Genomic DNA, 17901 nt, shown 5'->3' with positions numbered 1-17901 from the left:
TACTCAACACTCCTAGGGATGGTGGTTTAAGTAACACTAGGGATGGTTTAAGTACAACACTCCTAGGATGGTTTAAGTACTCAACACTCCTAGGGATGGGTTAAGTACTCACCACTCCTAGGGATGGTTTAAGTACTCAACACTCCTAGGGATGGGTTCCCTGATGAAGTACTCAACACTCCTAGGGATGGTTTAAGTACTCAACACTCCTAGGGATGGTTTAAGTACTCAACACTCCTAGGGATGGTTTAAGTACTCAACACTCCTAGGGATGGTTTAAGTACTCAACACTCCTAGGGATGGTTTAAGTACTCACCACTCCTAGGGATGGTTTAAGTACTCAACACTCCTAGGGATGGGTTCCCTGATGAAGTACTCAACACTCCTAGGGATGGTTCCCTGATGAAGTACTCAACACTCCTAGGGATGGTTTAAGTACTCAACACTCCTAGGGATGGTTCCCTGATGAAGTACTCAACACTCCTAGGGATGGTTTAAGTACTCAACACTCCTAGGGATGGTTTAAGTACTCAACACTCCTAGGGATGGTTTCCCTGATGAAGTACTCAACACTCCTAGGGATGGTTTCCCTGATGAAGTACTCAACACTCCTAGGATGGGTTCCCTGATGAAGTACTCAACACTCCTAGGGATGGTTCCCTGATGAAGTACTCAACACTCCTAGGATGGTTTAAGTACTCAACACTCCTAGGGATGGGTTCCTGATGAAGTACTCAACACTCCTAGGGATGGTTCCCTGATGAAGTACTCAACACTCCTAGGGATGGTTTAAGTACTCAACACTCATAGGGATGGTTCCCTGATGAAGTACTCAACACTCCTAGGGATGGTTTAAGTACTCAACACTCCTAGGGATGGTTTAAGTACTCAACACTCCTAGGATGGTTTAAGTACTCAACACTCCTAGGGATGGGTTCCCTGATGAAGTACTCAACACTCCTAGGGATGGGTTAAGTCCCTGATGAAGTACTCAACACTCCTAGGGATGGGTTCCTGTTTAAGTACTCAACACTCCTAGGGATGGGTTCCCTGTTTAAGTACTCAACACTCCTAGGGATGGGTTCCCTGTTTAAGTACTCAACACTCCTAGGGATGGTTTCCCTGATGAAGTACTCCTAGCAATGGGTTAAGTACTCAACACTCCTAGCGATGGGTTAAGTACTCAACACTCCTAGGGATGGGTTAAGTACTCAACACTCCTAGGGATGGGTTAAGTACTCAACACTCCTAGGGATGGGTTCCCTGATGAAGTACTCAACACTCCTAGGATGGTTTCCCTGATGAAGTACTCAACCCTCCTAGGGATGGGTTCCCTGATGAAGTATTCAACACTCCTAGGGATGGGTTCCCTGATGAAGTACTCAACACTCCTAGGGATGGTTTCCCTGATGAAGTACTCAGAACTCCTAGGGATGGGTTCCCTGATGAAGTACTCAAACCTCCTAGGGATGGGTTCCCTGATGAAGTACTCAATACACCTAGGGATGGGTTCTTTGGATGCTGCACTGACAGCCAATTGTAAAGACTGACACACAGAGGATGAGAACCAAATTGGGAAATGCACATTGTTCCTTTAAAATCCCCAGTCATCACAAAGGCATTATCAGTGACAATACCATGAAGATTCTCTTTTTTTAAAGGTTATATACTTCAAGAAACTCAACTATGGTCTTTGCTATTGATCAAGCCCCCCCCCCCCCCATCCATTCAACTCAACCAGCCCGAGAAATGTGGACACAAAGGTTATTTTTAAGCACTGAAATACCAAATCACCACACCCATGGTATTTCGAGACACTGACGTGTCAGGAGGAGGAGGGAGACTGAACTTCTCATCCCCTACACATCTGATGTTACCCTTTTGAGGAAAATAAGGAGCCAGTACTCCCCTAATCATTTCTGTGCACTTGGCGCGGTCCATTTGGAAGTTTGTTGCTGCCACAGAATCTGAAAAGGCAGCTTTGCAAGCCATACTTTAAATGGTCGCATGATAGCACCGAACAATGCTTTGCAGTGGCCATTGCTATAGTAGCTTCTGCAGTTCTCCACTTTCTTAACCAACTGTGGTGATGTAGAAGGCGTTGTGGGGTTGAAAGGTTTTGATTTATTTATATACTTTGGTGTAGCACAATGTTTTTTGATGTCATACATTTTTTTTTGCAAAGCATATCTGATTTGCAGTACGCACAGTATGCCCGTCAATCACCCCCAATTACCGGCTTCAGACGCCCTTTAAATTCAGGTACAGACTCCCACTCCTTTCTGTACTTCTGGCTGTACAATTTTGATTGAGACATGTTGATCGATGTTGTAAGTTCTGTCCAGGATCAAAACATTTGTGACCATCTATATTCATTGGGTTTTGTCTCGTCGAACCTACGATGAATTTGCAATTTGCTGAAATTGCTGCTGAGCGCCTGCTGCTGACGTCACTCACAGCGCATTTTTGCAGCCTGACACGTGTGTTGTGACTGAGAACATCGGGTTTGTTTGTGTCATTTAGAGGAAAAATGCATTTTAGCGTTTGAGTCACTTCATCAAAAGTTGCTAAAAAAAAAAAATGGTTTTATTTTTTTAAAGAAGCTAAATTGGATGCTAGGTGCAGTTTGATTATTTTTTTGCTAGGGTACTCTGAAAAGTTGCTAAATTGGCATCACTGATCTCAATCCTGCCGGTTGATGAGACGGTTCATGTAGCCACATCCTGCACGAAAAATCACACACACTATAGATACTTTCCCATAACAATTTAACAGAAAACGCGGACAGTTTGTTAACATACATTTTTATAAAGGATTTCAGATAAGGTAAGGTAGCAACAACACCATAATAAGGTCTGTGAATATATTATCCAAATCTAAACTTAATCAAGTAGCTAAAACAGCCATCAGTGCTCGGTAGCCATCTTGTTGTTGTTGACCGATATAACAACTCGATTATTAACCCGTGTAGTGTCTTATTATTATAATATATATGAATACATCAGGATGTCCAGACGAGGTTGTACCGGTCCGACCGGGCTCCGGAGGAAACGGGACATGGAGGAGCACCAGAAGGAGAGAAGACGGGCTCTGCAGGCCCGACACCGGGCCAACCTGGCCACCCTGTTCGAGACACTCAACACCGTGGTCTGCCCCACATCCAACAAGATGCCTGCTAAGGTCAGATACATAGAGATGGAAATGTCTTCCTGGTTCTCTCCTTCATGTGTAGCTAACTGTTGTGTGAATATATTTTTGGTCAGTTACTATAGAGAAAATAGTTAGTTAACTGTTGTTGGGTAGAGAGGGTGTGATTGGGGCTAACTGGCTAACTGTTGTTGGGTAGAGAGGGTGTGATTTGGGGCTAGCTAGCTAACTGTTGCTGGGTAGAGAGGGTGTGATTTGGGGCTAACTGTTGTTGGGTAGAGAGGGTGTGATTTGGGGCTAACTGTTGCTGGGTTGAGAGGGTGTGATTTGGGGCTAGCTAGCTAACTGTTGCTGGGTAGAGAGGGTGTGATTTGGGGCTAACTGTTGCTGGGTTGAGAGGGTGTGATTTGGGGCTAGCTAGCTAACTGTTGCTGGGTTGAGAGGGTGTGATTTGGGGCTAGCTAGCTAACTGTTGCTGGGTAGAGAGGGTGTGATTTGCTGGGCTAACTGTTGCTGGGTAGAGAGGGTGTGATTTGGGGCTAACTGTTGCTGGGTAGAGAGGGTGTGATTTGGGGCTAACTGTTGCTGGGTAGAGAGGGTGTGATTTGGGGCTAACTGTTGTTGGGTAGAGAGGGTGTGATTGGGGCTAACTGTTGCTGGGTAGAGAGGGTGTGATTGGGGCTAGCTAGCTAACTGTTTCTGGGTAGAGAGGGTGTGATTGGGGCTAACTGTTGCTGGGTAGAGAGGGTGTGATTTGGGGCTAACTGTTGCTGGGTAGAGAGGGTGTGATTGGGGCTAACTGTTGCTGGGTAGAGAGGGTGTGATTTGGGGCTAACTGTTGCTGGGTAGAGAGGGTGTGATTTGGGGCTAACTGTTTCTGGGTAGAGAGGTGTGATTGGGGCTAACTGTTGCTGGGTAGAGAGTGTGATTTGGGGCTAACTGTTGCTGGGTACAGAGGGTGTGATTTGGGGCTAACTGTTGCTGGGTGTGAGAGAGTGTGATTTGGGGCTAACTGTTGCTGGGTTGAGAGGTGTGATTTGGGGCTAACTGTTGCTGGGTTGAGAGAGGTGTGATTTGGGGCTAACTGTTGCTGGGTTGAGAGGGTGTGATTTGGGGCTAACTGGCTAACTGTTGCTGGGTAGAGAGGGTGTGATTTGGGGCTAACTGTTGCTGGGTTGAGAGAGGTGATGTGATTGCTGGGTTGAGAGGGTGTGATTTGGGGCTAACTGTTGCTGGGTAGAGAGGGTGTGATTTGGGGCTAACTGTTGCTGGGTAGAGAGGGTGTGATTTGGGGCTAACTGGCTAACTGTTGCTGGGTAGAGAGGGTGTGATTTGGGGCTAACTGTTGCTGGGTTGAGAGGGTGTGATTTGGGGCTAACTGTTGCTGGGTAGAGAGGGTGTGATTGGGGCTATCTGGCTAACTGTTGCTGGGTAGAGAGGGTGTGATTTGGGGCTAACTGGCTAACTGTTTCTGGGTAGAGAGGGTGTGATTGGGCTAACTGTTTCTGGGTAGAGAGGGTGTGATTTGGGGCTAACTGTTGCTGGGTAGAGAGGGTGTGATTTGGGGCTAACTGTTGCTGGGTAGAGAGGGTGTGATTTGGGGCTAGCTAACTGTTGCTGGGTAGAGAGGGTGTGATTTGGGGCTAACTGTTGCTGGGTTGAGAGGGTGTGATTTGGGGCTAACTGTTGCTGGGTTGAGAGGGTGTGATTTGGGGCTAACTGTTGCTGGGTTGAGAGGGTGTGATTTGAGGCTAGCTAGCTAACTGTTGCTGGGTAGAGAGAGTGTGATTTGGGGCTAACTGTTGCTGGGTAGAGAGGGTGTGATTTGGGGCTAACTGTTGCTGGGTGGAGAGGGTGTGATTTGGGGCTAACTGTTGCTGGGTAGAGAGGGTGTGATTGGGGCTAGCTAGCTAACTGTTGCTGGGTAGAGAGGGTGTGATTTGGGGCTAACTGTTGCTGGGTAGAGAGGGTGTGATTTGGGGCTAACTGTTGCTGGGAAGAGAGGGTGTGATTTGGGGCTAGCTAGCTAACTGTTGCTGGGTAGAGAGGGTGTGATTTGGGGCTAACTGTTGCTGGGTAGAGAGGGTGTGATTTGGGGCTAACTGTTGTTGGGTAGAGAGGGTGTGATTGGGGCTAGCTAGCTAACTGTTGCTGGGTAGAGAGGGTGTGATTGGGGCTAGCTAGCTAACTGTTGCTGGGTAGAGAGGGTGTGATTTGGGCTAGCTGTTGCTGGGTAGAGAGGGTGTGATTGGGGCTGGCTAGCTAGCTAACTGTTGCTGGGTTGAGAGGGTGTGATTGGGGCTAACTGGCTAACTGTTGCTGGGTAGAGAGGGTGTGATTTGGGGCTAACTGTTGCTGGGTAGAGAGGGTGTGATTGGGGCTAGCTGGCTAACTGTTGCTGGGTAGAGAGGGTGTGATTTGGGGCTAGCTAACTGTTGCTGGGTAGAGAGGGTGTGATTTGGGGCTAGCTAACTGTTGCTGGGAAGAGAGGGTGTGATTTGGGGCTAACTGTTGTTGGGTAGAGAGGGTGATTTGGGGCTAACTGTTGTTGGGTAGAGAGGGTGTGATTTGGGGCTAACTGTTGTTGGGTAGAGAGGGTGTGATTTGGGGCTAGCTAGCTAACTGTTGTTGGGTAGAGAGGGTGTGATTTGGGGCTAACTGGCTAACTGTTGTTGGGTAGAGAGGGTGTGATTTGGGGCTAACTGTTGCTGGGTTGAGAGGGTGCACATCCCATTCCCACTCACACACACCTCTAAAAAACAACCCCAAATAGATTCAAAGCTGATCAATCGCTTTCTATTTGAGGATTGATATTTCTTTTCCATAAATTGTCATGAAAATACTTTTTTCTGAAAGGGTCGTGAGATTTCCACTCACCCTGATTCGTTCAGAGCTCGTCACAGTCGTCCCTGCTACCACTTCAGTTATAGTGGTCTGTTGTGGGAACTGTTCTGACATTCAGTTATAGTGGTCTGTTGTGGGAACTGTTCTGACATTCAGTTATAGTGGTCTGTTGTGGGAACTGTTCTGACATTCAGTTATAGTGGTCTGTTGTGGGAACTGTTCTGACATTCAGTTATAGTGGTCTGTTGTGGGAACTGTTCTGACATTCAGTTATAGTGGTCTGTTGTGGGAACTGTTCTGACATTCAGTTATAGTGGTCTGTTGTGGGAACTGTTCTGACATTCAGTTATAGTGGTCTGTTGTGGGAACTGTTCTGACATTCTGATATACTTTTCTGATTCGAAGTTACTGGTTATTGTCGACTTTCTCTACTTTCCAAAAACATCTTCACCTACCTGGTGATGCAGGTAGGTCCTCACCTACCTGGTGATGCAGGTAGATCTTCACCTACCTGGTGATGCAGGTAGATCTTCACCTACCTGGCCATGCAGGTATATCTTCACCTACCTGGCCATGCAGGTAGATCCTCACCTACCTGGCCATGCAGGTAGATCCTCACCTACCTGGCCATGCAGGTATATATTCACCTACCTGGCCATGCAGGTATATATTCACCTACCTGGCCATGCAGGTAGATCCTCACCTACCTGGTGATGCAGGTAGATCCTCACCTACCTGGCCATGCAGGTATATCTTCACCTACCTGGCCATGCAAGTAGATCTTCACCTACCTGGTGTGACAGGTAGATCTTCACCTACCTGGTGTGGCAGGTAGATCTTCACTTACCTGGCCATGCAGGTAGATCTTCACCTACCTGGCCATGCAGGTAGATCTTCACCTACCTGGCCATGCAGGTAGATCCTCACCTACCTGGTGATGCAGGTAGATCCTCACCTACCTGGCCATGCAGGTATATCTTCACCTACCTGGCCATGCAGGTATATCTTCGCCTACCTGGCCATGCAAGTAGATCTTCACCTACCTGGTGTGACAGGTAGATCTTCACCTACCTGGCCATGCAGGTAGATCTTCACCTACCTGGCCATGCAGGTAGATCCTCACCTACCTGGTGATGCAGGTAGATCCTCACCTACCTGGCCATGCAGGTATATCTTCACCTACCTGGCCATGCAGGTATATCTTCACCTACCTGGCCATGCAGGTATATCTTCACCTACCTGGCCATGCAAGTAGATCTTCACCTACCTGGTGTGACAGGTAGATCTTCACCTACCTGGTGTGGCAGGTAGATCTTCACCTACCTGGCCATGCAGGTAGATCTTCACCTACCTGGCCATGCAGGTAGATCCTCACCTACCTGGTGATGCAGGTAGATCCTCACCTACCTGGCCATGCAGGTATATCTTCACCTACCTGGCCATGCAGGTATATCTTCACCTACCTGGCCATGCAGGTATATCTTCACCTACCTGGCCATGCAAGTAGATCATCACCTACCTGGTGTGACAGGTAGATCTTCACCTACCTGGAGTGGCAGGTAGATCTTCACCTACCTGGCCATGCAGGTAGATCTTCACCTACCTGACTATGTAGGTATATTTTCACCTACCTGGCCATACAAGTAGACCTTCACCTACCTGACCATGCATGTAGATATTCACCTACCTGGTGAGGCAGGTATGTCTTCACCTACCTGGCCCTGCAGGTAGATCTTCACCTACCTGGCGATGCAGGTAGATCTTCACCTACCTGGCGATGCAGGTAGATCTTCACCTACCTGGCCCTGCAGGCAGATCTTCACCTACCTGGTGAGGCAGGCAGATCTTCACCTACCTGGCCCTGCAGGTAGATTTTCACCTACCTGGCCCTGCAGGTAGATCTTCACCTACCTGGCCCTGCAGGTAGATCTTCACCTACCTGGCCATGCAGGTAGATCTTCACCTACCTGGCCATGCATGTAGATCTTCACCTACCTGGTGAGGCAAGTATGTCTTCACCTACCTGGCCCTGCAGGTAGATCTTCACCTACCTGGCGATGCAGGTAGATTTTCACCTACCTGGCCATGCAGGTAGATCTTCACCTACCTGGCCCTACAGGCAGATCTTCACCTACCTGGCCCTGCAGGCAGATCTTCACCTACCTGGTGAGGCAGGCAGATCTTCACCTACCTGGCCCTGCAGGCAGATCTTCACCTACCTGGTGAGGCAGGTAGATCTTCACCTACCTGGCCCTGCAGGTAGATCTTCACCTACCTGGCCCTGCAGGTAGATCTTCACCTACCTGGCCATGCAGGTAGATCTTTACCTACCTGGTGAGGCAGGTAGATCTTCACCTACCTGGTGAGGCAGGTAGATCTTCACCTACCTGGTGAGGCAGGTAGATCTTCACCTACCTGGTGAGGCAGTTAGATCTTCACCTACCTGGTGAGGCAGGCAGATCTTCACCTACCTGGTGATGTAGGTAGATCTTCACCTACCTGGCCCTGCAGGCAGATCTTCACCTACCTGGTGAGGCAGGCAGATCTTCACCTACCTGGCCCTGCAGGTAGATTTTCACCTACCTGGCCCTGCAGGTAGATCTTCACCTACCTGGCCCTGCAGGTAGATCTTCACCTACCTGGCCATGCAAGTAGATCTTCACATACCTGGTGTGGCAGGTAGATCTTCACCTACCTGGCCATGCAGGTAGATTTTCACCTACCTGGCCATGCAAGTAGATCTTCACCTACCTGGTGTGACAGGTAGATCTTCACCTACCTGGTGTGGCAGGTAGATCTTCACCTACCTGGCCATGCAGGTAGATCTTCACCTACCTGGCTATGCAGGTAGATCCTCACCTACCTGGTGATGCAGGTAGATCCTCACCTACCTGGCCATGCAGGTATATCTTCACCTACCTGGTCATGTAGGTATATCTTCACCTACCTGGCCATTCAAGTAGATCTTCACCTACCTGGTGTGACAGGTAGATCTTCACCTACCTGGTGTGGCAGGTAGATCTTCACTTACCTGGCCATGCAGGTAGATCTTCACCTACCTGGCCATGCAGGTAGATCTTCACCTACCTGGCCATGCAGGTAGATCCTCACCTACCTGGTGATGCAGGTAGATCCTCACCTACCTGGCCATGCAGGTATATCTTCACCTACCTGGCCATGCAGGTATATCTTCACCTACCTGGCCATGCAAGTAGATCTTCACCTACCTGGTGTGACAGGTAGATCTTCACCTACCTGGTGTGGCAGGTAGATCTTCACCTACCTGGTGATGCAGGTAGGTCCTCACCTACCTGCCCATGCAGGTAGATCCTCACCTACCTGGTGATGCAGGTAGATCCTCACCTACCTGGCCATGCAGGTATATATTCACCTACCTGGCCATGCAGGTATATCTTCACCTACCTGGCCATACAGGTATATCTTCACCTACCTGGTCATGCAAGTAGATCATCACCTACCTGGTGTGACAGGTAGATCTTCACCTACCTGGTGTGGCAGGTAGATCTTCACCTACCTGGCCATGCATGTAGATCTTCACCTACCTGGCCATGCAGGTAGATCTTCACCTACCTGGTGAGGCAGGTATGTCTTCACCTACCTGGCCCTGCAGGTATATCTTCACCTACCTGGCGATGCAGGTAGATCTTCACCTACCTGGCCCTGCAGGTAGATCTTCACCTACCTGGCGATGCAGGTAGATCTTCACCTACCTGGCCATGCAGGTAGATCTTCACCTACCTGGCCCTGCAGGCAGATCTTCACCTACCTGGCCCTGCAGGCAGATGTTCACCTACCTGGTGAGGCAGGCAGATCTTCACCTACCTGGCCCTGCAGGTAGATTTTCACCTACCTGGCCCTGCAGGTAGATCTTCACCTACCTGGCCCTGCAGGTAGATCTTCACCTACCTGGCCATGCAGGTAGATCTTCACCTACCTGGTGAGGCAGGTAGATCTTCACCTACCTGGTGAGGCAGGTAGATCTTCACCTACCTGGTGAGGCAGGTAGATCCTCACCTACCTGGTGATGTAGGTAGATCTTCACCTACCTGGCCCTGCAGGCAGATCTTCACCTACCTGGTGAGGCAGGCATATCTTCACCTACCTGGCCCTGCAGGTAGATTTTCACCTACCTGGCCCTGCAGATAGATCTTCACCTACCTGGCCCTGCAGGTAGATCTTCACCTACCTGGCCCTGCAGGTAGATCTTCACCTACCTGGCCATGCAAGTAGATCTTCACCTACCTGGTGTGGCAGGTAGATCTTCACCTACCTGGCCATGCAGGTAGATCTTCACCTACCTGGCCCTGCAGGCAGATCTTCACCTACCTGGCCCTGCAGGTAGATTTTCACCTACCTGGTGATAAATTGGTATTATGGATCAGATAAAAGTGGAAACCTCAGTTGAATGTGTTGTATTGTAAAGTGTCATTGTGATGTTGTCTGGTCGGTCAGTGGAAGATCTTGGACCACGCCAAAGGATTTCTGAAAGAGCAGGAAGCCCACCTGAGCAGACTGATGCTCCTGAAAGGTGAGAGGAGCCCAATGCCCTTTTGATGTGTACAGAAAAACCACGCTCTGTGATTAAGGGCACGGTTTCTTAATCACCGACATGTGTTTAGGGATATTCCTCGGTAATGAAGACGGGCCGTGCAGCTTGGAGGAAGTGAGGGCAGAGTACCGGAGGCTGCAGTCACACAGCAGGTACACTACTACCATTGACATACACTAGAATTTATTTAACCTTTATTTAACTAGGCAAGTCAGTTAAGAACAAATTCTTATTTACAATGACGGCCTAGGAACAGTGGGTTAACTGGTCTAGGAACAGTGGGTTAACTGGTCTAGGGAACAGTGGGTTAACTGGTCTAGGAACAGTGGGTTAACTGGTCTAGGGAACAGTGGGTTAACTGGTCTAGGAACAGTGGGTTAACTGGTCTAGGAACAGTGGGTTAACTGGTCTAGGAACAGTGGGTTAACTGGTCTAGGAACAGTGGGGTTAACTGCCTTGTTCAGGGGCAGAACAACAGAGTTTTACCTTGTCAGCTCAGGGGTTTGATCCAGGAACCTTTCAGTTACTGGCCCAACGCTCTAACCACTAGGCTACCTGCCACCCCATACTAACCACTAGGCTACCTGCCTCTAACCACTAGGCTACCTACTAACCACTGCCACCTGCCACCCCATAATAACCACTAGGCTACCTGCCTCTAACCACTAGGCTACCTGCCACCCCATAATAACCACTAGGCTACCTGCCACCCCATAATAACCACTAGGCTACCTGCCACCCCATAATAACCACTAGGCTACCTGCTACCACTAGGCTACCTGCCTCTAACCACTAGGCTACCTGCCTCTAACCACTAGGCTACCTGCCTCTAACCACTAGGCTACCTGCCACCCCATAATAACCACTAGGCTACCTGCCTCTAACCACTAGGCTACCTGCCACCCCATAATAACCACTAGGCTACCTGCCTCTAACCACTAGGCTACCTGCCTCTAACCACTAGGCTACCTGCCTCCCCATAATAACCACTAGGCTACCTGCCTCTAACCACTAGGCTACCTGCCACCCCATAATAACCACTAGACTACCTGCCTCTAACCACTAGGCTACCTGCCTCTAACCACTAGGCTACCTGCCACCCCATAATAACCACTAGGCTACCTGCCTCTAACCACTAGGCTACCTGCCACCCCATAATAACCACTAGACTACCTGCCTCTAACCACTAGGCTACCTGCCACCCCATAATAACCACTAGGCTACCTGCCACCCCATAATAACCACTAGACTACCTGCCTCTAACCACTAGGCTACCTGCCACCCCATAATAACCACTAGGCTACCTGCCTCCCCATAATAACCACTAGGCTACCTGCCTCTAACCACTGGGCTACCTGCCACCCCATAATAACCACTAGACTACCTGCCTCTAACCACTAGGCTACCTGCCACCCCATAATAACCACTAGGCTACCTGCCACCCCATAATAACCACTAGACAACCTGCCTCTAACCACTAGGCTACCTGCCACCCCATAATAACCACTAGGCTACCTGCCTCTAACCACTAGGCTACCTGCCACCCCATAATAACCACTAGACTACCTGCCTCTAACCACTAGGCTACCTGCCACCCCATAATAACCACTAGGCTACCTGCCTCTAACCACTAGGCTACCTGCCACCCCATAATAACCACCAGGCTACCTGCCTCTAAGCACTAGGCTACCTGCCACCCCATAATAACCACTAGACTACCTGCCTCTAACCACTAGGCTACCTGCCACCCCATAATAACCACTAGGCTACCTGCCTCTAACCACTAGGCTACCTGCCACCCCATAATAACCACTAGACTACCTGCCACCCCATAATAACCACTAGACTACCTGCCTCTAACCACTAGGCTACCTGCCACCCCATAATAACCACTAGGCTACCTGCCTCCCCATAATAACCACTAGGCTACCTGCCTCTAACCACTGGGCTACCTGCCACCCCATAATAACCACTAGACTACCTGCCTCTAACCACTAGGCTACCTGCCACCCCATAATAACCACTAGGCTACCTGCCACCCCATAATAACCACTAGACAACCTGCCTCTAACCACTAGGCTACCTGCCACCCCATAATAACCACTAGGCTACCTGCCTCTAACCACTAGGCTACCTGCCACCCCATAATAACCACTAGACTACCTGCCTCTAACCACTAGGCTACCTGCCACCCCATAATAACCACTAGGCTACCTGCCTCTAACCACTAGGCTACCTGCCACCCCATAATAACCACTAGACTACCTGCCTCTAACCACTAGGCTACCTGCCACCCCATAATAACCACTAGACTACCTGCCTCTAACCACTAGGCTACCTGCCACCCCATAATAACCACTAGGCTACCTGCCACCCCATAATAACCACTAGGCTACCTGCCTCTAACCACTAGGCTACCTGCCACCCCATAATAACCACTAGGCTACCTGCCTCTAACCTCTAGGCTACCTGCCTCTAACCACTAGGCTACCTGCCTCTAACCACTAGGCTACCTGCCTCTAACCACTAGGCTACCTGCCTCTAACCACTAGGCTACCTGCCTCTAACCACTAGGCTACCTGCCTCTAACCACTAGGCTACCTGCCTCTAACCACTAGGCTACCTGCCTCTAACCACTAGGCTACCTGCCACCCCATAATAACCACTAGACTACCTGCCTCTAACCACTAGGCTACCTGCCACCCCATAATAACCACTAGACTACCTGCCTCTAACCACTAGGCTACCTGCCACCCCATGATAACCACTAGGCTACCTGCCTCTAACCACTAGGCTACCTGCCACCCCATAATAACCACTAGACTACCTGCCTCTAACCACTAGGCTACCTGCCACCCCATAATAACCACTAGGCTACCTGCCACCCCATAATAACCACTAGGCTACCTGCCTCTAACCACTAGGCTACCTGCCACCCCATGATAACCACTAGGCTACCTGCCTCTAACCACTAGGCTACCTGCCACCCCATAATAACCACTAGACTACCTGCCTCTAACCACTAGGCTACCTGCCACCCCATAATAACCACTAGACTACCTGCCTCTAACCACTAGGCTACCTGCCACCCCATAATAACCACTAGGCTACCTGCCTCTAACCACTAGGCTACCTGCCACCCCATAATAACCACTAGACTACCTGCCTCTAACCACTAGGCTACCTGCCTCTAACCACTAGGCTACCTGCCACCCCATAATAACCACTAGGCTACCTGCCTCTAACCACTAGGCTACCTGCCACCCCATAATAACCACTAGACTACCTGCCTCTAACCACTAGGCTACCTGCCACCCCATAATAACCACTAGGCTACCTGCCACCCCATAATAACCACTAGACTACCTGCCTCTAACCACTAGGCTACCTGCCACCCCATAATAACCACTAGGCTACCTGCCTCCCCATAATAACCACTAGGCTACCTGCCTCTAACCACTGGGCTACCTGCCACCCCATAATAACCACTAGACTACCTGCCTCTAACCACTAGGCTACCTGCCACCCCATAATAACCACTAGGCTACCTGCCACCCCATAATAACCACTAGACAACCTGCCTCTAACCACTAGGCTACCTGCCACCCCATAATAACCACTAGGCTACCTGCCTCTAACCACTAGGCTACCTGCCACCCCATAATAACCACTAGACTACCTGCCTCTAACCACTAGGCTACCTGCCACCCCATAATAACCACTAGGCTACCTGCCTCTAACCACTAGGCTACCTGCCACCCCATAATAACCACCAGGCTACCTGCCTCTAAGCACTAGGCTACCTGCCACCCCATAATAACCACTAGACTACCTGCCTCTAACCACTAGGCTACCTGCCACCCCATAATAACCACTAGACTACCTGCCTCTAACCACTAGGCTACCTGCCACCCCATAATAACCACTAGGCTACCTGCCACCCCATAATAACCACTAGGCTACCTGCCTCTAACCACTAGGCTACCTGCCACCCCATAATAACCACTAGGCTACCTGCCTCTAACCACTAGGCTACCTGCCACCCCATAATAACCACTAGACTACCTGCCTCTAACCACTAGGCTACCTGCCACCCCATAATAACCACTAGACTACCTGCCTCTAACCACTAGGCTACCTGCCACCCCATGATAACCACTAGGCTACCTGCCTCTAACCACTAGGCTACCTGCCACCCCATAATAACCACTAGACTACCTGCCTCTAACCACTAGGCTACCTGCCACCCCATAATAACCACTAGGCTACCTGCCTCCCCATAATAACCACTAGGCTACCTGCCTCTAACCACTAGGCTACCTGCCACCCCATAATAACCACTAGGCTACCTGCCTCTAACCACTAGGCTACCTGCCACCCCATAATAACCACTAGACTACCTGCCTCTAACCACTAGGCTACCTGCCACCCCATAATAACCACTAGGCTACCTGCCTCTAACCACTAGGCTACCTGCCACCCCATAATAACCACTAGACTACCTGCCTCTAACCACTAGGCTACCTGCCACCCCATAATAACCACTAGACTACCTGCCTCTAACCACTAGGCTACCTGCCACCCCATAATAACCACTAGGCTACCTGCCACCCCATAATAACCACTAGGCTACCTGCCTCTAACCACTAGGCTACCTGCCACCCCATAATAACCACTAGGCTACCTGCCTCTAACCACTAGGCTACCTGCCTCTAACCACTAGGCTACCTGCCTCTAACCACTAGGCTACCTGCCTCTAACCACTAGGCTACCTGCCTCTAACCACTAGGCTACCTGCCTCTAACCACTAGGCTACCTGCCTCTAACCACTAGGCTACCTGCCTCTAACCACTAGGCTACCTGCCTCTAACCACTAGGCTACCTGCCTCTAACCACTAGGCTACCTGCCACCCCATAATAACCACTAGACTACCTGCCTCTAACCACTAGGCTACCTGCCACCCCATAATAACCACTAGACTACCTGCCTCTAACCACTAGGCTACCTGCCACCCCATGATAACCACTAGGCTACCTGCCTCTAACCACTAGGCTACCTGCCACCCCATAATAACCACTAGACTACCTGCCTCTAACCACTAGGCTACCTGCCACCCCATAATAACCACTAGGCTACCTGCCACCCCATAATAACCACTAGGCTACCTGCCTCTAACCACTAGGCTACCTGCCACCCCATGATAACCACTAGGCTACCTGCCTCTAACCACTAGGCTACCTGCCACCCCATAATAACCACTAGACTACCTGCCTCTAACCACTAGGCTACCTGCCACCACCACATAATAACCACTAGACTACCTGCCTCTAACCACTAGGCTACCTGCCACCCCATAATAACCACTAGGCTACCTGCCTCTAACCACTAGGCTACCTGCCACCCCATAATAACCACTAGACTACCTGCCTCTAACCACTAGGCTACCTGCAGTTAACAGCTCCCAGGGCCCCGATGACGTGGGTTAAGGCAGCCCACTGCCCCTCTCTGAGTCAGAGGGGTTTGTGGGTAAAAAGCTGAAGACACATTTCAGTGACGAGGTGTCCCCTTTCCTAAGTACAGCGTGCCACCTGCAGTTAGTAGAGATTACCACTGGGGGCAGCATCTACCCATGTTATTGATCAACTACAGTTGGTTATACACATCTACCCATGTTATTGATCATCTACCCATGTTATTGATCAACTATAGTTGTTTATACACATCTTCCCATGTTATTGATCATCTACCCATGTTATTGATCATCTACCCATGTTATTGATCATCTACCCATGTTATTGATCCTCTACAGTTGTTTATACACATCTTCCCATGTTATTGATAATCTACCCATGTTATTGATCATCTACCCATGTTATTGATCAACAACAGTTGTTTACACACATCTACCCATGTTATTGATCCTCTACAGTTGTTTATATACATCTACCCATGTTATTGATCATCTACCCATGTTATTGATCATCTACCCATGTTATTGATCCTCTACAGTTGTTTATACACATCTTCCCATGTTATTGATAATCTACCCATGTTATTGATCATCTACCCATGTTATTGATCAACAACAGTTGTTTATATACACTACATCTACCCATGTTATTGATCCTCTACAGTTGTTTATATACATCTACCCATGTTATTGATCATCTACCCATGTTATTGATCATCTACCCATGTTATTGATCATCTACCCATGTTATTGATCATCTACCCATGTTATTGATCATCTACCCATGTTATTGATCCTCTACCCATGTTATTGATCAAGTACAGTTGTTTATACACAACACTTATATGTAAAATCAATTTCTATTGTTATTGTAGTTGTCAATTAGCTTCTTTTTTTCAGTCTTACACTAAAAACGTGTTCCCTCCCTCCCCTCCCCTCCCCTCCTCCTCCTCCTCCTCCCCTCCCCTCAGCTCCCTGCGCTCCAGAAGACCTGGTGGCCACAGACGTCATGGCGGGGCTGACGGAGAGGACCTGACTGAGACCAGTGAGGAAGACTCTGAGGAGGAGACTCTGGAGGACTCCGCCCCTCTCAGACCTCCATCAACTCTCTAACCAACATCCTGGAGTTTGAAGGGTGGGGGCTCGTGCCAGGGTTAACGAGTAGCGAACAGCAACATCGCTAGCCTATGTCAATCTACTATAGGAGAAAAGTTTAGGCCACCTATTCTATTGGTCAGCTTGTCGAGAAAGAAATTGCCTGTTACAAACAGACTCTGGGACAGTTTTGGGACGATAGATCCCAGATTCATACAAACCAATAGGCCTAAGAGATATATATATACAGTTGAAATCTGAAGTTTACATACACCTTAGCAAAAATACATTTAAACTCAGTCTTTCACTAATCCTGACATTTAATCCGAGTAACAATTCCCTGATTTATGTCAGTTAGGATCACCACTTTATTTTAAGAATGTGAAATGTCAGAATTATAGTAGAGAGAATGATTTATTTCAGCTTTTATTTCTTTCATCACATTCCCAGTGGGTCAGAAGTTTACATACACTCAATTAGTATTTGGTAGCATTGCCTTTAAATAGTTTAACTTGGGTCAAACATTTTGGGTAGCCTTCCACAAGCTTCCCACAATAATTTGGGTGAATTTTGGCCCATTCCTCCTGACAGAGCTGGAGTAACTGAGTCAGGTTTGAAGGCCTCCCTGCTCGCACACGCTTTTTCAGTTCTGCCCACAAATGTTCTATGGGATTGAGATCAGGGCTTTGTGATGGCCACTCCAATACCTTGACTTTGTTGTCCTTAAGGCATTTTGCCACAACTTATGCTTGGGGTCGTTGTCCATTTGGAAGA

The 17901-nt window shown here is 49.1% G+C and overlaps 1 pseudogene; it reads left to right on the top strand.

The window, feature by feature from the left end:
• Window positions 1-2465: 2465 nt before the first annotated feature.
• LOC121843858 overlaps window positions 2466-17901 on the top strand; it is a 38367-nt pseudogene continuing 22931 nt past the window's right edge.

Source organism: Oncorhynchus tshawytscha, unplaced genomic scaffold (genome assembly GCF_018296145.1).
Source record: "Oncorhynchus tshawytscha isolate Ot180627B unplaced genomic scaffold, Otsh_v2.0 Un_contig_6723_pilon_pilon, whole genome shotgun sequence".
Lineage (NCBI taxonomy): Eukaryota > Metazoa > Chordata > Actinopteri > Salmoniformes > Salmonidae > Oncorhynchus > Oncorhynchus tshawytscha.
This window is presented reverse-complemented; position numbering and strand designations above follow the sequence as displayed.